Genomic DNA, 22,881 nt, shown 5'->3' on the forward strand with positions numbered 1-22,881 from the left:
GGAGGATTAGGAGGAGGAGGAGGAGGAGGAGGAAGAGGAGAAACGGGGAGGGGGAGGAGGAGGAGAAGGGGGAGGGGAAGGGGGAGGGGAGGGGGAGGAGGAGGAGGAGGAGGAGGAGGAGGAGGAGGAAGAAGGAGAAGAGGAAGAAGAGGAGGTGGAGGAGAAGAAAAAGATGAACAAAAATTGTCCTCGCAAAGCTTTAAACGCCTCACGAGTAGGTGTTGCGACGCTTGGAATATGCTTCTCCTGGGAGACAATGGGACCATTAAGGGTGAGTTACGACCAGCGCCCTACTCGTATGTCGACCTTAACGTCTCTCCCGCAGGTACGTCCCCCTGGCCGAGAGGTTTCTCCGTCGCAATTTGTATTTTCGTCTTCGTGATTGCCGTTTTTTTTTGTTTGTTTCTTTATTTGTTTAAATGTTGGATTTTTTTTTCATTGTGAGACAATTTTTTTCTTTCCTGGTTACTAAGTAGATGTACTAGATAGAATGAAGTTTCTGACCTACCAAGAACTCTAGAATCAACTGGCATTTTCTTTCAAACCGCGAGAAAAACAAATCCTAACAGTATGCACATTTATGATGAGTTGCTTCAGCGCGATCTATTTACCTGTCCATCTGCAACCGTCGAGATTTTAGGCACAGATACAAGACAAGAAACGCAACACCGATTTCAGTTACGTACTGTATCATAAGAAAAACAACTAACGAATAAATGTAAGAAACGTCGTAATAATGAGAAGAAAGGCAACCAAACAAACATATAAAACACAATTGTGAAGCGGCCACTAAATATAACAATTGACAACAAAAGTGCCATAAAACAGGCACCTACAGCGTCAGTAATAAATGGAATGGCACCCAAACTCTACCATTAATATAACACCAACTCCATAAAGAAAATGTATGCTTTACCATGCTAGTGGTCATTTAAGAATGATGTGTGTATTTTTTTTTGTAACTGCAAATAAATGCCTCATATTTTATTCATATTAGTGATAACTGTCTATCAGCCTGTTCTTAAACGTATCCTCCATCCCCTGGTAAGCTCTCAGATAAACCCATTTTCTATATGCAAAATGATCATCGACATGTTATGTCAAGCTTACTAATTTCTCTAGTTTCTCTTTACAAATATTTCTATATCATCGCGTCTTTCTACACAAGTGTGTACACATCTCTTGAATGTCCTCATCAGCATGTGTCAACAGAAGTAACTGCCCAACAAGAGGCCTTTCAAGGTTAACGGAAAGACTTTTCTTATCATTGCATACCATGCTTCTTCACGGGCGTCGATGTCACCTGGTACATACAGAACAAATACAAACATACACTTTAAAGCAGACGTTCCTCCAAACATCTCAAAAACACACTCAAAAGAATCTCAAACAAACACAGACACAACAAGCCCCCCCCCCCCTCACCCCCACTTCCCTCGTAAGACACAGGCGCGAGTCTCCCGATCTCTGAAGGCAGGAAAGATGCATTGGCTGGAGGGTCACGCCCGCGATAGCATATGGGCGTTCGCAGGTCAATGCCGCCCGCATGGTGTGGGGAGGGGCGGAAGGGGGGATGAATCTATCACTAAGACGTCAGTGTATGAGCAGAGTGTGGGCGGAGGAATGATGAACAAGTAAAGTGGTTCATAGAAGAGGAAGGGGAGACAAAAAGAAACTGCCAGATAGATGGATCGATAGATGTACAAACTGTGTCAATACAAACTCTCTCTCGGCTGGGTTGATAGAGAGGAACAAAGTCAAGAAACTAAGAGGAAAATAGAACTATGCTCTCCCACCACCTACAACACCCCCGACCACCCTCCTCCCTCTCTCCCTCCCCCCTCCCTCGCTCCCCTTCCATACACGGCACTCTGCAACATCATGCTGCCTTACATAACTCTAATTAGCGGTCTTCAGCAATACAGGCGGGAACACTCGGCGGGCCTTCCACCGTCCGCACTTTCTCCTTAAGTGGCCCGAGCTGTCGAGAGGCCTCCGCGTCTCGTCAGGAGGGATTAAAAGGCTATTTATCTTAATTGGCAACATTTTTTCTCATTGTTCTTCTTTATATTTTTTCCTCTCTTTCATGTGTTGTGTTCGCCGTCGTAAATGGGAAAAAGATAACACTTCCCTTGTTCATTTACGTGCTTATCTGTGTCGTCCACGTGCTTGACAGCTTGACGCCTTGACAGCCAATGACTTCTGAAGTGCTATTGTGGGCCACGTACGACTCTTAATTCAGAACATCGCTCAATCTGGTCGAGTCCTCTCCTCTGTAGAGCGTTGTGAAGAGGAAGAATAAGAGTTGCGGAGAACTTATAATTATATAAGAATCTATGCATAAAAAACATGCATGTTAATTATCCGTGCATGTGCATGTGTGTGAGTGAGTGAGTGAGTGTGTGTGTCTGCGCGAACGTTGTACATATACATACATACGCAGGTATACATGTATGTATTTATATACATACATACACATACGTATACATGTATATATACATATATATATGTATACATACATATATATACAATATATATATATATACATATATATACACAATATATATATATATATATATATATATATATATATATACATATATATAGACACATTCATACATATATATATACATACATATAATATATAATTATTTACACACACACACACATGTATATACTGTATATACACTGTACACTTGAACATACACAGTCTGCGCAGCGACCAAGAAAAGGACGTGGCAAGCAAGCCCAAGGAATGGCCAGCAGGACGCAACAACCGCCGAGCGGCGCGGCCTCTAATCAGCACCTCGAACGCGAATTGAAAAGATTCTCCTCCGAGCCATTTGAACCGATAAAAATCAATCTCCCTCACTCTACCCCCCTTCTTTCTTCCCTGATTCCCTCTCCGATGCCTCTTTCCCCAATGCTTTCCCTCACGATCCCTCTCCGTCTCAGCCACCCTGCACCTCTCTCCCCACCAATTTCAGAAGAAAAAATCGCACACCCAGCGGGGAAAGAAGATAAAGACCAGCCCACAAAGGCGAGGCTTGACACCCCGTAGTCTATGGGATCGCCCCCCCCCCCCCCTCCCGAGTCCTATTTACGATATCGACGGTGCACGCGTGTTTACGACGTCCAGGGAACAGCATCGCGCCCTTATACGGTCGAGTCCCAGCTATGTGGACGAATTACTGTAGAGTGGTAAACCTGGATGTACGTTGGGGTCATAATCCCGTGCAAGGGTTATTCACTCTCGACCTATTGTGCAAAGATACATGTAGCTTTTTTCAAGCGGTTTGGGGACAAATGATACACTTTACAAGCCCAGATGTATCGTACAATAAAGCCAAGTATCGATTTCGTCTCCGAACTGTTTAACATATTCAATTAACTCCTACTTACATTAGAACGGCGGTAAATAAAAAAAACAAGTTGGCTGTTGGGAGGAGGTGTGAATGAGGGCGATAGAGAAAGGGGAGGATTAGAGAAGAAAAGGAGATGGAAAGAAAGCCTGAAGGAGAGTGGGAGGGCGGGATGGAGATCAAAGCGAGAAATTAGATATTACTCAGAGGAAGAGACACAAAAACGTGATAATCCAAACTAAAACGTCAGTGGCAAAAGCGCGTCTGTTCTTTCCTGCAGCAGTGCCCAAGCAGCAGCATTCCCTCCTTCACCCTCCCTTTTACCCCTCTTTCAAGCCTTCAGTTCTACAACCCTTCCGCAGCATCCCCCTCCCCCGCACTCGCCCCGCCTGGCAGAATCAACATCACGGGAGATAAGCCTCGAGGCCAAGCGGTTGCCATTCCCACATATGGCGAGTGGCAATCACTACATCGGCATCCGTGAAATCACCCACCGATCCGACACCGTGTCACTCGTGTGTCACTCTAACCATCCTTAGCTCCTGTTTTTTTTTTTTCTTACGCTAACAATTTCATGGGAAATTCCTTTTTACCTTTATTTCAGACTTATGCAAATTATCATTATCTATTCAAAACCGGTAAATATTAACAAAATTATATAAGATAAGCATAAATATTCGGCATTTTGAGAAATTCCTAGGATTTCTAGAATAAATTCCCGAGCATGCGCTGAAAACAGATAGGAAGGCTTGCTGGGATGTTCATTGACAATGACACACGTTAACGCCGACGCCAGTCACGTAACGCGTGAGGAGGAGAGAGAGAGAGAGAGAGAGAGAGAGAGGGAATAACAGGGCGGAGGGGGGAGGGGAGGAGCGGAGGCACGGGGGGAGATGGAAAGAGGGAGGGAAGAATGAATATATGAAAGGACGGAGAGGGGGGAGGGAGGGAGGGAGGGAGGGAGGGAGGGAGGGGAGGGAGAAAGAGAAAGAAAGAGAGAGAGAGAGAAAGAGAGAGAGAGAGAGAGAGAGAGAGAGAGAGAGAGAGAGAGAGAGAGAGAGAGAGAGAGAGAGAGAGAGAGAGAGAGAGAGAGAGAAAGAGAGAGAGAGAGAGAGAGAGAGAGAGAGAGCGAGAGAAAGAGAGTGAGAGAGAGAGAGAGAGAGAGAGAGAGAGAGAGAGAGAGAGAGAGAGAGAGAGAGAGAGAGAGAGAGAGAGAGAGAGAGAGAGAGAGAGAGAGAGACTTCATATGCTTACGACACGAGTGGAAACCAAGACAGGGCGGGGCGAGAGAAGCCCAAGTGTACAGAGAAAGGGAGCGATGGAGCGATGGAGGGGGGGGGTGCGAAATCAAACAAACCCCATAACTTTAGCTCACTTTCTACCTATATATATATGTCTCAGAAAGAAAAAAAAAATCCCCGAAGAATAATCAAAATGACCTACGCCATAGCAGAGCGGCGCGGGCGGGAGAAATCGCTGCCGACACCCCCAACAACACTCCAATAAATAAGAAACTTCAAGAAGCAATCCAAAACCAGCTGTGATTTGTAGCTCCAAAAATCCACGCCCTGATGACAAGATACGTCTGTCTGCCTAATAATTAAATTAACAAATCTTGAATAACATTTAAAAAACCGCGAGGGTGGACATCATCGCATGTGAATGAGAGAGCGCGCCCACGCTTGCACGCACACGAACGTACCGGCGCACACACACGTACACACAAGGGCAGTCTCATTCATATTATCCTTCATTAAACTTCAGCTGATTAACTGAAATATATGAAACTAACCTCGCAGTTATATCCTCTAAGATATTAGGAGGTACTCATAAAGAACTGACGCTTCTAATCAGTAAACACAATCTATAAAAAAGGAATTTTATCAACTGACGCAGAAGATTTTTAAACAATAAAGTACTACACGCCTTTTAAAACTTGCAATTAGCTTATTGGATACTATATCTATATTGGAGAAGGAGAGGGTGAGGGGGGAGGGAGAGGGAAAGAGGCTGGAAGAGGAAGAATGAAAGAAAAGGAGAGGGAAATGGAGGGAGAGGGAGAGAAAGTAGAGCGGCGGGAAGAATTAGTGGAAAAGAGAAGAAGGGAAAGAAATGTTAAGGAAAGGAAAGAAGTGAAGGGAAGAAAAGGAAAGAAATGAAAGAAAACTGAAGGGAATGGAAGGGGAGGGAAAGGGAGGAAAGGGGAGGGAAGGGATAGAGAAGGAAGTGAAAAGTTGGGGAGGGGAAGGAGTCAGGAAAGGAGGGAGAAGGAGAGGACGATGAATGGCAAAAAAGAGAGGAACAGGGAGGGAGAGGAAAGGATAGCGAAACAAGGGAGGGAGACGGAAGGGGGGGGGGAGGAGGCCCTCTTTCATCACGCTGCGTGCCACTGCCATTCTCGGCCTCGGTCACTTCAACCTAGATGACCCCTGATGACCTCGCGTGGGGCTCGCGTGGCCTGGTGAGGACGGGGGGGGGGGGGGGGGGGTAAGGGCGAGGGCCTGGCCGGAGAGGGAGGAAATTCTATCATGTGTCACCGGGTTATAGGGCCACTAAAATATCTGTTGGCCCACGCACACTGTGCTGCCCACACTGAATGCTTCTGTGCCTTTTTTTTTTTTTTTTTTTTTTTTTTATCTATATCGCCATTAATAATATTACTCGTGGTAGCAACAGCAGTACCAAAAATACTATCAATGTTATTATCATTACCATAATTACCAATTATTTAGACACATTAATATCTATTTATCATCATGATGGACGTAACGCAAAACTAAATGAAGCGCAAGACGAAAAAGGATACTCATGGAAAATCTATTCTTGCATACCCCTTTTTCAGGACAGCAAGGAAAGCAGGAGAGAAAGTTACAGAACCTCCCAAAGAACCAATTTTTCTTGAATACCTTTATGCCCATATCTTCTCCCAATCAGAAAAAGAGCCTGCAGAAAGATCCAACCTGTCCACTTCATTTGCAAAACTAATTACGCGGCAGTTTCAACCTGACAATGGCCAAAGGTCATCGAAGCCTTCCCTCGCTGCAGCATCGCCGATGAATCTCAACCAAAAGCAAAGTCGCCCGACTTCTCCTCTTCCTCTTCCTCTTCCTCTTCCTCTCCCTTCTCCTTTCTCCTTCTCCCCCTCCCATCTCTTCCTACTCCCCCTCGGGAAGAGGAGAAAGCGAAGAGCGGGAGAGGAATATTAGTGCAGGGGAAGAAGAGAGGGAGGGAGAAGGGGGGAGGAGAAAATAGGAAGAGGGGAGAAGGGTGAAGAAATAGGGGAGATAAGAAAGTAGAGGAGTTGAGAAAGAAAGGGTGTGAAGGAACCGGTGGCGGAAGATGTGGAGAAGGAGGAGGGGGAGAAAAAGGAGGAGGAAGAAGAGGAAGGGGAAGGGGAAGAGGAAGGAGGAGAGATAAGGAGGAGGAGGATAAGGAGGAGGAGGAGAAGGAGGAGGAGGAGGAGGAGGAGGAGGAGGAGGAGGAGGAGGATGAGGAGGAGGAGAGGAAGAGGGAGATTAAGATGAAGAGGAGCAGAAATAGAGAAGAAGAGGGGAGGGGGGGATGGAAGGCCCTTGATCGGCGTCCGGGGATCAAAAAGCCCCGCGGAACAAGCCCGACATTCCGGCCCTTATCGCGGCGGCGCACGCACTCTGCCCCATGTTTCCGTCGTATCTCCCTGCAGGATCCGCGCGCCCGTCACGCTCCCTTACGTCCTCTAGAACCCCCTCCCTCCACCCTGCCTCTGTCGTGTACCCTGGCAGCAGATCCCTTGCCTTCGCTACAGATGTAACCGCTGCTTTACATACGCGCACGGTTGTTCGCCGCTTATCGTGTCATCGAGAACTCGCGTGAAGTTGGGACAGAAATAGTGATGCCTCTTTCAGGATTAATTACGAACACGCCGAGCTTATCGCCCATTCAAAGACCGGCTGCTTTTGGGCGAGACTAGGTATACAATGATATATATATATATATATATATATATATATATATATATAATATATATATATATATATATTTTTTGTTTTTTTCTCTCTCTCTCTGCTGATTTTTAAACTGAATAATCACGCCGCCACAAATGCAATTGAATACAACACAACGCAGGTCAGTCATTACGGAAAATATAAGTTTCTGTGCTTTATTTTAGTGCTTTTGTATTCCTACTATTTTTTCATCGTGTTAAGCAAGTCATTTCGAATGTTCCAAAAGCATGATGACGCAATAACAAACGTGGTATGAATGCCGAGCCCACATTAAAACACAAAACAAAGACAGTCCACTGAAATATAAATGAGGCGGACTGCTGTGGCTTCCGGAACTGGGTCAAGTGGGGGACAACACCATCCCATTGCAAGCCAGCCAGCGATCAATATGTGCAAGGGGATATGTCACAACAAACTCTACCATATACATTGAGACGTCTTATACGCCTCAGGGGGGGGGGGGGGGTGCATGGACGCACTTGTGATAACGACATCACTGATAATACTATATACAAGAAAAGATAAAAACAATAAGTAAGAACGATACTAATGATGTTGGTAATAAAAAATATCATTATGATGGTGATGATGGAATGATGATGATACTAATATAACGAATATATTTATGTACAATACAACTAAACAGAGATTTAAAACATATAAATATCCAGCTTTATCATCAATCAAATCACCTTTGCAATAAATCGTTCCGGGAATCTCCTTTGCAGTTGTCTGTATCAATGTGTGTATACGCTATGCGATTATTATGCAGGCTACATGGATGATACATATCCACATCACACATATATAAACTGTTTATTTATGCCGTGTTCTTGGTAGCGATCGATTTTAGTACTAAGACCATCATATAACACCTTCACATAGTGGACATCTAAGTTAAATATTCTCTAACGCACAATTCCCCAGTATCGAAATTCATCACAAACACCAAACAGCTATCTGTGGACAAGTACAATCATTTATCATTCACTCTCTCTCTCTCTCTCTCTCTCTCTCTCTCTCTTTTCTCTCTCTTTTCTCCTCTCTCTCTCTCTCTCTCTCTCTCTCTCTTCCTCTCTCTCTCTTCCTTCTCCTCTCTCCTTCCTCTTCCCCCTTCTCCCTCCTTCCCTCCCCTTTCCCTCCCCTTCCCTCCCTTTCCCTCCTTCCCTCCCTTTCCCTCCTTCCTCCCTATCCCTTCCTCCTTCCCCTTTCCCTTTCCCTCCTTCCCTCCCTTCCCTCCCTTTCCCTCCTTCCCTCCCTTTCCCCTCTTCCTCCCTCCCTTTCTCCCTCCTTCCCTCCCTCTTCCCTCCCTATCCCTCTCTCCTCCCCCCTCCCTACCCCCCTTTTCCTTCCCTCCCTATCCCTCCTCTCTCTCTTTCCTCTTCCCCCTTCCCCTTTCCCCTTCCTCCTTCCCTCCCTCCCATCCTTCCCTCTCTTCCCTTCCCTCCTTCCCTTCCTTCCCTCTCCCTCCCTTCCCTCTCCCTCTCCCTCCTTCCCTTCCTCTCCCTCTCCCTCCTTCCCTTCCTCTCCCTCTCCCTCCTTCCCTTCCCTCCCTCTCCCTCCTTCCTCTCTCCTCTCCCTCTTCCCCTCTCCCTCTCCCTTCCTTCCCTTCCTCTCCTCTCCCTCCTTCCCTTCCTCTCCCTCTCCCTCCTTCCCTCCCTCTCCTCTCCTCTCCCTCCTTCCCTCCCTCTCCCTCCTTCCCTCCCTCTCCCTCCTTCCCTCCCTCTCCCTCTCCCTCCTTCCCTCCCTCTCCCTCTCCCTCCTTCCCTCCCTCTCCCTCTCTCTCCCTCCTTCCCTCCCTCTCCCTCCTTCCATCCCTCACCATCCCCTCCTTCCATCGCTCACCTTCTCCCTCCTTCCCTCCCTTACCCTATCCCTCCTTCCCTCCCTTACCCTCTCCCTCTCCCTCTCCTTCCTTCCCTCCCTCTCCCTCTCCCTCTCCCTCCTTCCCTCCCTCTCCCTCTCCCTCCTTCCCTCCCTCTCCCTCTCCCTCCTTCCCTCCCTCTCCCTCTCCCTCTCCCTCCTTCCCTCCCTCTCCCTCTCCCTCCTTCCCTCCCTCTCCCTCTCCCTCCTTCCCTCCCCCTCCCTCTCCCTCTCCCTCCTTCCCTCCCTCACCCTCTCCCTCCTTCTCCCCCCCCTCTCCCCACATGAAGACACAAAGGGCCCTGCCACAAGGGATAACCTAGACTGCCAATTAGGGCAGCGTTGAAGCCATTAGGGCCGAGAGCATTCATCATGCAGTACGCGAGTAACAAGTGCCATGCATCAAGCTTAAATGAAAGACCCCGTGCCCCTCCCTCCCACCCTCCGTCCGCACCCCTCCCATGCCCCGGTCGCTATAGGTCTGGCGTTCCATACACGGGCATGAAGGTCTGTGTGTGTTGTCCAGGACTTCAAAACTACGTACGTGTCTATTATCCTCTTTACTTATTTCCTTTAAATTTCCGTCTACTATTCCTTCCATAAAACGGAACACAATCACATAAGTAACTGTTGCAACCTTTGTACTTTTGCTTATTCTATCTTCATTGCGTTACTGTATGTGTGCCCCCCCCCCCCCTCACCCCTCGCCCTCGGACAGGTGCGTTGTTGTGTGTGTGTGAGTACTTTTGAGAAGGTGCTGATGTGTCTGTCCCCCTCCTCTCTCCCTTCTCCCTCCTCTCTCTCTCTCCTCCCTCTCTCTCTCTCTCTCTCTCTCTCTCTCTCTCTCTCTCTCTCTCTCTCTTTCTCTCTTTCTCTCTTTCTCTCTTTCTCTCTTTCTCTCTTTCTCTCTTTCTCTCTCTCTCTCTCTCTCTCTCTCTCTCTCTCTCTCTCTCTCTCTCTCTCTCTCTCTCTCTCTCTCTCCAATACGCTATCGAAATACTGCAAGTCTGTAACGGACGCAAGAATATTTCACCTATTTCAACCAAACAAACTTTTTTCACTCTGTACCATGAAAACTGAATACATCAGCGGAATGTCATTGTTTCTTTGCATTCTCTCCATGCCCGCCAGTCTTTTATTCAACCGTTACACGTTTACGTATTCAGTCACTCTCTCCCTCCATAAATTTTGCACGCTGGCTATCATGCACAGGCACTCCATTAGGGACTTACTGCATGAGGCATGTAAGTTTGAATGCATGAACTCAATACGCGATAATGTCCATTCGTTATTCATACAGGCAGGATTCCTCTCACTTTTATGGCCAAATTTCTTTATTCTTTCTAATTCGTCTTTACATGCAAATTTTCTTTCAATTTTTGTGTGGGCGTCAAAACAAAACCCTTTTAATGGCCACTCTTTTGTGGGGGCATACTAACGCCACCTCATGCTTCTCAATGTCCCCCCCTCCCCCGAATCTCGGCTGGGTTTGAAATAATCAGCTTTTTCTAAGATTCGTAGTCAAGCCCGATAAAAATCGACCCTTATCATCATATCAGAAAGCTTAACATAATAACATTATCAGGGACTTTATCTCGTCTCTCGTATGGAGCCGACACTCGCGGGGGATAAACAACGAGATAATTAAGGTCAAAGTAATAACAATCACACTGGAGTACTCAGATCGCTATCTTGCAAATGTATGTGTGCATGAATATGTATATGAGTGAGGGTGAGGGAGCGAGCAAGAGGGGAAGGGACTTCGAGTGGGGGAACGTTAAAGAGAAACAGAGAGAAGGGGGATGAAGAAAAGGAAAAAGAGAGAAAGAGAGGAAGAGAGAGGGTGGAAGAAAAAAGAGAAAGAGAAAGAGAAAGAGAAAGAGAAAGAGAGAGAGAGAGAGAGAGAGAGAGAGAGAGAGAGAGAGAGAGAGAGACAGAGGGAGAGTGGGTGAAAGAAAACAGAAGAGAGAGGGAAGGAGAAAGGATGAAAGAAAAAAGAGGGAGAGAGTAAGGGTGAAATAAAAAAAGAGAGAGGAAGAGAGGGAGAGAGGGAGAGAGGGGGAGAGAGGGAGAGGGAGAGGGGGAGAGATAGGGAGAGGGAGAGGGAGAGGGAGAGAGAGAGAGAGAGAGAGAGAGAGAGAGAGAGAGAGAGAGAGAGAGAGAGAGAGAGAGAGAGAGAGAGAGAGAGAGAGAGAGAGAGAGAGAGAGAGAGGGGGGGGGGGGGCAGAAAGACAGCCGAAAACGGACACTAAAAAACAAAGAAATCCCTAATTCCTTTGCCCCCCCCCCCCCCCCCCCCCCCCCGACCCAACCAAAGGGTCGCCGTCGTGCCACTCCAGGGGCTCCTCCGCCTCGCACTCCTTTCCGCGGTTCCGGGTCAGCTGGGGGTCGCATGCATGCTGTAATAAGGGCTGGGTTTAATTACATGCGATCGCCGCCACGGGATCTGATCCTTTTTATCATGTGTTTTATATGAATTATATCCTACATGACACATTCAGCGTGCCTCCCTGTCATTCCCTTGACCTCAACCCCTCCCGCATGACCGGCATATACTGCTTTATTGCTTTTTTGCGTTTTTCCTCACAAGACAAACAAGACGGTGTATGTCATAGTTTGCTCCTCGTCAACATCTTTGCCCCAGATCAATTTCCCGTTTTACAATGGACCCTTTTCAAATATAAAATACATGGTGTGTTTTTATTGTTTTGCCACAGAATATCTATTCTTATTGCATATTATAAAACTTTACTGTCATTTGAAAATTAACTTTATTACCATCATAGACCAGCCTTCTTTTACAATCGGCACGTTCGTTCACAGACACCAACAAGCCCTACTGAGCGGGCGCCACCCGCCCACGCACGCGCACACGCCCCTAGCGCCGCCGCGCCGCACATTAGTCACACCGCGAGGCACGGGCGGCGTGAGGAGCTTCTGGTCTTGTGGCGTCGGGCGTATCCGGCACCGCCATAACTCTCCGGCGGTAGGTGGATTGTCCCGGCCGCTAATTAACCTCTCGGGGACCTTCATTTATCCCAATTACCCTACCTACGCTTCGACATACTTTCGGGGAATCATTATTCATGCGAGTCTGCTTTCTCTGCTCGTCCTCTTCGTTCCGCTTCACTCACTCGCTGTGCTTGCTTCGCTTCATTCGTCCGCCTTACTCGTTCCTTTTTCTCTTTTCATTTTCCCGCTTCGTTTGCTCGCTCGAATCGATCACTCATTCCCCGACTCGTTTTATTGGACGTCTGATAAGCGATCGCGTCTCCTAAGTCTTGATAGGGCTTCGCAACAACCTATCGCTGTCAGGGCGCCCCTCGCTAAACTCGGAAGGACTGATATGCAAATGGCTGGTGCGCAAAATAGAGAAACAAAAGAAGTTTCATTTAATACAAATCAAAATTTCAGTGCTACATAAGGAAAGTAAATCAATAAAAACTACAAACACGAGAAAAAAACACACAAACATAAAACAGAAATATTGGAAGGAAGCGAAATAAAAAGGTAATCATATGTCCAAATACGTCCACACCAGGTACTTTTAACAAAAGCTAAAGACAATATAATAGAATAAAAGATGGGAGGGAATAAGAGACGGTATCAAGTCAGAATCATTAAAATATGCAAATCAATCAGTTATCAAGTCAAGTTTGCCTTTGACGCCTTAACAACAAATTCTTTCAACTAAATTTGCTTCGATAGAGGACTCTGAAGAATCCACAGGGAAAAAACTGCTTTAAATACTTGGGAAAATTAGATTCGGACAGATCTAGAGTGAGCTCATTAGCATAGCCGATGATGGGGGGGGGGGGGTAAAGGAGGGATTGAGTGGGGGTTAGAGGGAGGGGATAGGAGAGGAGGTCTTAGAAGGATTGGAGGAGGAGAGCGAAGGCGGGGATACAGATCAGGGGCGAAGGCGCAACGAATCAACTCGTCAGGATTCCGAAATGCAGTCGTGGATAGCGATTGACGCTCTAATGACCTTCCACGTCGCCATAAAGAGGCAGGAGTGACAGAGTGAGAAGGGAGGGATGGGGGGGGGGAGCCAGGGAGAGAGGAAGAAAATGGCTACGTGGATAAGATGGGAGGGGGGAGGGCGAGAGGGAGGAAAGCAGAGATAAAGAGAGAGGGAAGGAAGTTGGCAATCAATCAGTCAAATAATTACAGTAACAATAATGATGATGATGATGATGATAGTGAAATATAAACCGAAACAAATGCACGGAAATAACGCAAGCACATAGGCCTGTTACATAAAGATCCGAATAAAGAACAGCATTGAACAAAGTTTGGGAACAGGATGCAGCTAGTCTGTTGGAGTCGAGGGAATGGCAAGAAGGAGAAACGGGAGAGCACAATGCCACCTTCACCTCCAACGCGACTTCACCTGCATCGGAACTTCGTCACTGCCGTTCACGCACAACTACCAGTATCACCAACTACACTGCTGCTGCCACTACCATTATTATTACAACTATTATTACCATTGCCACCACCACTACTACTACTACCATTACCACTACAACTACCACAACTATTACCAATGCCACTACAAGTACCACTACTACATTTCAGTCTCTGATAACAGATGCGCAACAACGCCGCGCATTAAATATGTAAAATATAATACCTGACAACAAGTGTCCATGAAAAAAAGAAAGAAAAGTAATTTACTCTGCAAAAAGATTTTTTATTTGTCATTTTTTTTTTTTTTCAAGTCAGTTACGAACCGAAAGATGATTTGATGTCTGAGGCAATATCGAAGTATATTACATCTCATCCATTAGAGTAAATATTAATTTCTGCATTGCGTGTTTAAAATTAATAAACAAATAAATAAATAAAATACAAAATAATAGCAACTCACAAAAGGGTAAATACATAAACTGTGTGTGCGTGTGTGGGTCAACCCACTCACGCAGGGCGACACGAACACAAGGGTTAGTCACACATACATGCAAGCCTCTCGCTCTCTAGGTCATGATCTTAATCTGTCACATTCTGCTAAAAAGGGAGGATTTAAAAATCACTCAGCATTCCGATTTATATAATTTACGAGACACTACTTCATCATGATACCTGCGTTACTTTCAGGCAAAAGCAATATCATTTTTTTTTCACATCGACTCCATGAAGAGCCAGCTCCACAAAGCGAGTCTTGGATCCGTCCTCGAACCCCGGCGCCATGAACTCAAAACAACAAACAAAAGGGGCTCGCAGCCGCACCTGGAGCGGCGACGTGAGGGGGGGAAGATCCCGTCTTTTTTCAAGATTCGAAAGGTCCTCTCTCTCTCTCTCTCTCTCTCTCTCTCTCTCTCTCTCTCTCTCTCTCTCTCTCTCTCTCTCTCTTTCTCTCTTTCTCTGTCTCTCTTTCTCTCTCTCTCTCTCTCTCTTACTCTCTCTCTCTCTCTCTTACTCTCTCTCTCTCTCTCTTACTCTCTCTCTCTCTCTCTTACTCTCTCTCTCTCTCTCTTACTCTCTCTCTATCTTACTCTCTCTCTCTCTTATTCTCTCTCTCTCTTACTCTCTCTCTCTCTTCCTTTCTCTCTCTCTCTTCCTTTCTCTCTCTCTCTCTTTCTCTCCCCCTCCTTACCAACCCCTAGGTACCCTCCGGCCTCCGAACTCCCCCAGCCCCTTCCCAATCCCCCGGCAACTCCGATAACAATGAACCATCGTGGGGGGAAGAAGCGCCATATTTTATGACACACCGGTGACAGTGGCTATATCTCGGCTGCTTCATTACCTTCATTAGCAATTGTTGGCGGAACGCTGTCGGCGCGGGGGGCAGGCGGCCGGGTCACCCGTGCCAGGGTGCCCGCCCCTCGGCCTGCCTCAACCCTGACTTATCACCCTATTGTGTCGGCATTACATGTACTTCTTCTCTGGGGCCATTAGAGTGAAAGCTTTTTATTCTTGTGATTAACAACTGGGAGATCGAATTTAAAGGAAAATAAATACAATAAGCATAAGAGCTGCCTTTTTTGACGGTTATCATATTGCGTAAATTCAAGCCGTCATATTTTTCAGAGACAAAACCATTCTCCTCCGAATCTACACCGAATGCCTTCCTAAAAAGATGGTAAAAGTGGCTACAAACGCACAGCTGGAGAAACAATGATAATTATATATAAAAAAAATGATAGACCGGCCTCTCAACAACCAGGTAATACATGCTGACGTCATTAACCGTATGTAAATGAAACCGAAACTCACAGAACTTGTCTACCCGAAAGGAGGTCAAATACACAAACACCGAGACTGATCTATCTGCTGTAAAAACATGTGAACCTATGAATAAACATGACTGTGATGAGCTGAAAAATAACGAAAAGAAACAGATGAAGGGATGAAGAAGATACAGAGACGGAGTGAGAGAAAGAAAAAGACGAAGAGAATATACCATGAGAAAAAAAGGAGCTATAGGGAAAGAGAAAAACAGCGAATACGTGAACAAGCGACGACGGTCGCCCTAGAGTCTCGGAGGAGCGACCTTGTGACCCCGAGCGCTCTGCTGTCTATAGAGACAAGACGAATTATGAGTCTATTAGGCGCGTCATCCATCAGGCCTCGGGCTCCTGCATGATGCTGGCGAGGATTCGTCTTAATTGCCATGATAATCGATCGCCTTTTTTTTTTCAGGAATTTAGGCGGCGGGAGGAAGCTAGGGTAAACAGAAGGTAGCTTTCTAAATGATGTACCTGACGTGAGGAGAGACCTGCGCTGAGTCAGAGTACATGTGGGTGAACACTCACTCGCTCACCCACGCACAGCCACGCGCTAGAAGGCTTCCCATGCCAATAAGCTCAAACCATTCCCATGATGTGCAGAGTGGCATACGTCGCCACTTTCCCATAAGGCAATCAGTCTGCGATGCCATATGGACTTTTCTCTTTTCTTAGCAATAACCATGCCATGTTAAATGCTCTCCTTACCTTACATTTTACTTCAATGCTTACATATTTTTGTTATAATGCATCTGAAACAACTGGGCCTGAACAGAAAACTGGAAAATAAGTGATGTGAACTAGGTCAAGACGAGGTATAACATGCTTTATGCGGAGTCAGTCAATGTTATGAACCAGAGCGCAGAAACAAGTCGAACTTTTAATAAAAAGACAACAAAAGATGAGCAAAAAAGAGCCTCCCTCAACATAACGGCCAAAACGAAGGCATCGAAGATCCTGCCACCTGTAAGTCATCCCCCTAATTAGAAGACGCATTAACATTCGGATTTCACTCCTTACACGAACAGGTGGACTGTGAAAGTCAATACAAACCAAGAAGCGCAATGGATGCTCCTAATGAGACATCAATAATCTTGCGGGGGAGGGAGAGTCGAGCGAGGCCTTATAGAGGGACGCGAGCACACGATCCCACATCGCCGTGTGACTTATGGCCAGATGGCGCTGCGAGGGTGACGGCTCTATCACAACGCACGGAGGGCCGAGGAGGGGTAGGGCACAGGGGAAAGGAGAAGAACATGGGACACCTGAAGCAGATCACCGAGAGAAATAAACTAAAACGATCAACCATGCAACACCCTGTGAGAGCAAGTACACGACAATAAATCGCACCTCAACAAATAAGGTAAAGTACTTAACTTGTTTATCTACGCGATTATGAGACAAGCTGATCCACGTGACTCACCTCACGTGATACGTACGTGATCATGGGGCACAAGATATAATAATAGATGGAAACAGAGAGAAGAGAAGAGAAGAGCAGAGATGAGATGAGATGAGATGAGATGAGATGAGATGAGAAGCGAAAAGAAGAAAAGATAGATAGAGAAGAGAAATTTAAGGGAGAGAAGAGGAAAATAAAAAAATAGAGAGAAGAGAAAGAGAGCTAGAGCTAGAAATGGAGCTAGACAGATAAATAGACAGAGAGCGAGAGCGCGCGCACCCGGGCCGAGACAGGACGCCATAAACAGCGCCAAGTGACGGACGGCGTGCAGACGAGAGCGCAGAGAGGTGGCGAGAGGCGTGCAAAGGAAGCACCAAAGCAAGCAAGAGACACGGACTACCGGAATACAAGTGCAGATTGCAGGCTATTGAGGCGGCGCAGCAGGGGCTCTCCCGAGACTGTACATGGCAGGGCGTGCAACGGAGCAACAGTGCAACAGGACGGCCCCGCTGCACGTCGCAACACTTAGTAACCGGGAATGAGAAACGCAAATTCAGAGTTCGTAAAATCTGCCGGGAGGAATCCAAGCAAGGCCGCCTCGAAGCAAGCGCCATCTATGTTACTTCTCGCGGGGGAGGGGGGTCAGAGCGGGGAGGGAAAGGGGGAGGGGAAGGGTACTGGATAGGGGGTAGGCAGGAAGGTAGGGGGCACTGGAGAGGGGGATGGGATGGGATAGAAAGAGAGGGAAGGGAAGGGAGGGAAAGGAAGGAAAGGAAAGGGAGGGGTTGTGTTGAAGGGAAGGACACTGGAGAAGGGGTAGAATAAGATGGGAGGGGAGGGGAGGGGAGATGAAGCAAGTGCACTGGGGCTAGGCGGGAAGGGAAGGGGCGTGGGAGAGGGGGGTAGGAGGTGAGTAAAGGGGAAGGGGAAGGGAATTGGAGGGGGGGGGGGGGCAGGCCATCCAGGCAACCGTGCAAGCTTATCTGCGTGTCCAACGGCCGTAGAACCAACCATACGATTTAACATAATGCATTTGAACTCCCCCCCCTTTCTTTCTCTCTCCCCCACCCCACCCACACACCCCTGGCTCTCTTGCCTCGCCCTATTATCCCCCCTTTAACCCTCCCTTACCCCCATTCGGGACTACAATAGGGGAAGCAACCCCCTCCCCCCTCTCGCAACCTATTCTATGAGGCTTCTATGCGTTCGTTCCCTCCGCTACTCCACCCCCTATTCCACAAGCCGCTGAGTTCACTCCACTCTGCTCCACCCTACTTTTTTCCGCTGCAAATAACTGCCGCCACTCCACGCCACACGGTGATCAACAGATGGATTTTACTATCATCTATCGCTGGCGCAGATATTATTTGCATTATGTGCTGTTACTATCGTTAACTTTTGATGAAAATACAGAAGAAAGATAGTCCAACGCTTACTGTTTATCTTCTTTCCAACAGCACATCATTTTTCCTCACTTCACATGTCAGCCTTTTAATACATAAAGTAAAATAACCGGTCAGTTTTCTAGATGATTAATTAGTCATGAATTCATGCGCACATCAGACATCTATCTCAAAAAAGACTCAATTTCAGGCAGCTTTTATCGCAGCTTAAAGTCATCGCCACTCAAACAGGCATATCTCTACATCCAACGCTTGTTAAGAAAAAAAAAAACAATAATGAAGAGAAAATAAAAGGGGCAAACTTTTAATTTATAGATTTCTTCTATTAAAAAAACAATGTAACGGTAAAACTTGAAATAAATGTACATACGGAAACATTAATATCAATTATAATTATAATAATAATAATAACAACAACAAAAACAATAAAACAGAAGTAGTAGTAGTCATAATAGTAATAGTAGTAATAGTAGTAATAGTAGTAATGGTAGTAGTAGTAGTAGTAGTAGTAGTAGTAGTAGTAGTAGTAGTAGTAATAACACTAATAATAACAATAACAAAACAACAATAACAACAACAACAACAACAACAATAATGATAATAATAATAATAATAATAACAATAATAATAATAATAATAATAATAATAATAACGATAACAATAACAATAACAATAACAACCGCAATAATAATAACAACAATAACAATAATAATTACAATGATGATCATAGTGACAATAACAAAAAAATACAATCATGATAAAAATAACCACAATAACAATAATAATAATAATAGCAACATCAATTATAATAATCATCATAAGATCACTGGTAGTAATGCTAAAACAGAATGACAATGACGTAAAGACAAAGAGGAAACAAATCCACAACTAGAAGACACAACAGAGCAACTGCAGAAACACACAATCAAGCCAGGGGCATCCCGAGGCCTCACACCTGCCGCGAGAGCTCTAATTAATCAGAAGCGAGGGGGGAGGGGAGGGGGAGGGGGAGGACGCCATTAGAAGCATTTGCATGTAAGGGAAGGATGTCACACGCCCTATGCCTCCTATATATGGCACGCGACATGACACTTTGGACACAGAGTGACCTCCTTGACACCGTGGAGGGAGATGGAGAGAGGGGAGAAAGAAAACTGAGAGATAAGCGGGGAAGAAAATAAGAAACGGGAAGCAGAGAGAGAGAGAGAGAGAGAGAGAGAGAGAGAGAGAGAGAGAGAGAGAGAGAGAGAGAGAGAGAGAGAGAGAGAGAGAGAGAGAGAGAGAGAGAGAGAGAGAGAGAGACAGGAAGACTGGGAGGGAGACAGAGCACAGAAGAGAAACGATGGATAGACAGAAGGAAGGAGAGGCTATGAGGAAATGAGAAGCTTAAAACAGAAGAGGTCGGAGAAAAAGGAGGAGTAGGCAAAAAGAAGTAGAGAATAAAGAGCCGAAAATATATAGAATGCGAGGGAGGACGAAGGAGGGAGAGGGGAGTATGGGCGGGGAGAGGAGGGGAGGGGGGCAACCCTTTGTCCTAGCAACAAGCCTCTGAAATGCAGTAAGGTTTATGGGGCTCCGATGTAGGACGAGCAGGAGGCATGTACTACATCGGACGCCACGAGCCACACTCGCTCTCTATGCCTTATCACTTCTTTCGTTTACTTCCATTTCCCTTAGCCTTTTAAACTGTTGCTTGACTTCTCTATCCGGTCTACTCATATTTTACTCAAGCTACGTTCCCTGTAACATCCTCTCTTTTGCACAATCTTATCCACCTCTGTCTCTCTGTCTCTTTCCTTACCCTTCCCCCTATTGTTCTTCTTCTTCTTCTCTCTCTCTCTCTCTCTCTCTCTCTCTCTCTCTCTCTCTCTCTCTCTCTCTCTCTCTCTCTCTCTCTCTCTCTCTCTCTCTTGATTAGCAGCAATTCAAGCAAAAAGACGCAACATAACCAAGAGTCAAGACTGCGGAAGCGAAGGACCAGCAATCGAGAAGCTATGAGAAAAAATAATAATTTTGTTCTGACATTTATCGAAATCATAATTCCTTGTGCATATATGTGTATACTCGTGTATTTGTGCCATATGCATACACTATATATTCCTCTTATTCAGTCTAACGGCAGATTAAATACCTACCCATAAATACACACGCACATGCATGCACACACACACACACACACACACACACACACACACACACACACACACACACACACACACACACACACACACACACACACACACACACACACACACACACACAGACTAATCAGCATGTGTGAGCCCGGCCCCAGACGCAGGTCCCCGGCTCCTTGGATTCGCCGCCGCCGCGTCTCGAGCATCATCCCCGTCCCGGCGGTGGCACGAGCGGCATCCCGCCAGGCATAGCTGCATCCTGTACCGCATACCTGAAACTCCTCGAGCCGTCAATCGCGCGCTGCAATTGACAAGTCACTAACACATGCAACCCAGGTTTGAGCCGCCTCTTTATCGCCGCCGCGTCGCCAACAACGGCGTGCAACATTTCGCCGACACGACAGATTACGCGACGGGGATGACGGCGACACGACGCGGCGGGACGCCCTTGCGCGCCTCGCTCGCGCCGGAACGCCTGCTGCGGTGTCCCCCAGGACTGAGGCTGGTGCTCGTGATGTTTTTATTATATGTCCAACCTGGAGCTTCAAATGTTACTTTTGCTTCTACTATTACTGTGACTGCTACCGCGGCCGTTGCAGATGCTACCTTAGTTCTACTTTGATATATATGGCACTGCTGTTGCCGCTGCTCGTTTAACTACTGCTGCCGCCACCAGCACCCCAATGAGTATGGCTACTACTTTCATATGCTGTACTCATTTCATTTGATCACATGTTCATCGAGTTTAAGGTGCAAGTGACAGGTTGGAGTTGCGTGGCTGGATGCCAGCAACACCGCTGCATTGCGACCTTGTCAACGCGTCGCCGATCCCCGCCAACCCCTCCAGTGCCTCCATATAAAGCGAGCAGAGTACGTCGCTCTTCGGCCTATGGCTCTTGCTACGCTTTCCACCAAGTCTGGTCCAGCGCCAGAGCAGGAGCACGAGAAGACCTGTTGCTACTTCACCCGCAATCACATTCCCTTCCCCATCAGAATATTGATCAAAAGTCAGCTCATAAACTCCAACGCCAGACCATAAACAGCAGCAGGGTTAAAAGCACACATTAACACTAATATAAACACAATGCAAGCAGGCGCAGGTCAACCGCATCGAATGTAACGCACAAACATGCAATCTTGCACGCACGGACAAAGCACTGTAAACATATGCAATCCATGTATATTCGTAGGGCCAGGCAGATAAATAAACATTATTAAATAATTATAAACAGCAATTTGAGAAAAGACAGGGCGGGAGGGAGGGTGGGGGGAAGAGGAGAGGGGAAGAGGAAGAAAAGGAGGAAGAAAAGGAGGAAGAGGAGGAGGAGGAGAAAGAGGAGGAGGAGGAGGAGGAGGAGGAGGAGGAAGAGGAGGAGGAGGAGAGGAGGGGGAGAGGAGAAGGAGGAGGAGGAGGAGGAGGAGGAGGAGGAGGAGGAGGAGGAGGAGGAGGAAGAGGAGAGGAGAAGGAGAAGGAGGAAGAGGAGAGGAGAAGGAGGAGGAGGAGGAGGAGGAGGAGGAGGAGGAGGAGGAGGAGGAGGAGGGGAGGAGGAGGAGAAAGTGGGGAGGGAGAGGAGAAGGAGGAGGAGGAGGAGGAGGAAGAGGAGGAGGGGAGGAGGAGGAGGAGGAAGATATATATTATAATGTATATATAATATATATCATATAATATATATAATGTATATATATTATATATATTTTATATATATTATATAATATACATGATATATATAATATATATATTATATATATTATATTTACAAATATATAAAATATTTATAATATATATTATATATAATATATATATATATATATATATATATATATATTGTATATATATAGAATAAATATAAATATAATATATATAATATATATATATAAAATATATATAAAATATATATAATATATATTATATATATTATATTTACATATATATAAAATATTTATAATATATATTATATATAATATATATATCTATATTGTATATATATAGAATAAATATAAATATAATATATATAATATATACATAAAATATATATAAAATATATATAATATATATATATATGATAGATATATAAAATATACATTATGTAATATTAATCAACATATGTAATCGATATAAGGAGAGGAAGACTGCAGAAAAAGAACAACTGGTAGATAGACAGACAGAGATACACAGACAGACAGACAAACAGACCGAGGCCGAGCCAGCCGCCTTGCCTTCCGTGAGCCATCCCCCAGTCCACATTCTTGGCGGGGGGAGCAGCGTCGCGCCCTTCCCTGTCATGGCAGACACCCCTTACGTCGAAAATACACACGCACACATATGTACGGCGCTGATAGCAGGGGTGACAAGTGACATCTCATAATTAACAATGAATATACTGAGCAGGACAATAATAGTGATGATGATAACGATAACAATAATAGTATTATCAGTAATGTTAACAACAACAATAATGACGATAAGAAAAAAAAAACGATATTAATAACGATAATGATAGTG

This window comes from Penaeus chinensis, chromosome 31 (genome assembly GCF_019202785.1).
Source record: "Penaeus chinensis breed Huanghai No. 1 chromosome 31, ASM1920278v2, whole genome shotgun sequence".
Classification (NCBI taxonomy): Eukaryota; Metazoa; Arthropoda; class Malacostraca; order Decapoda; family Penaeidae; genus Penaeus; species Penaeus chinensis.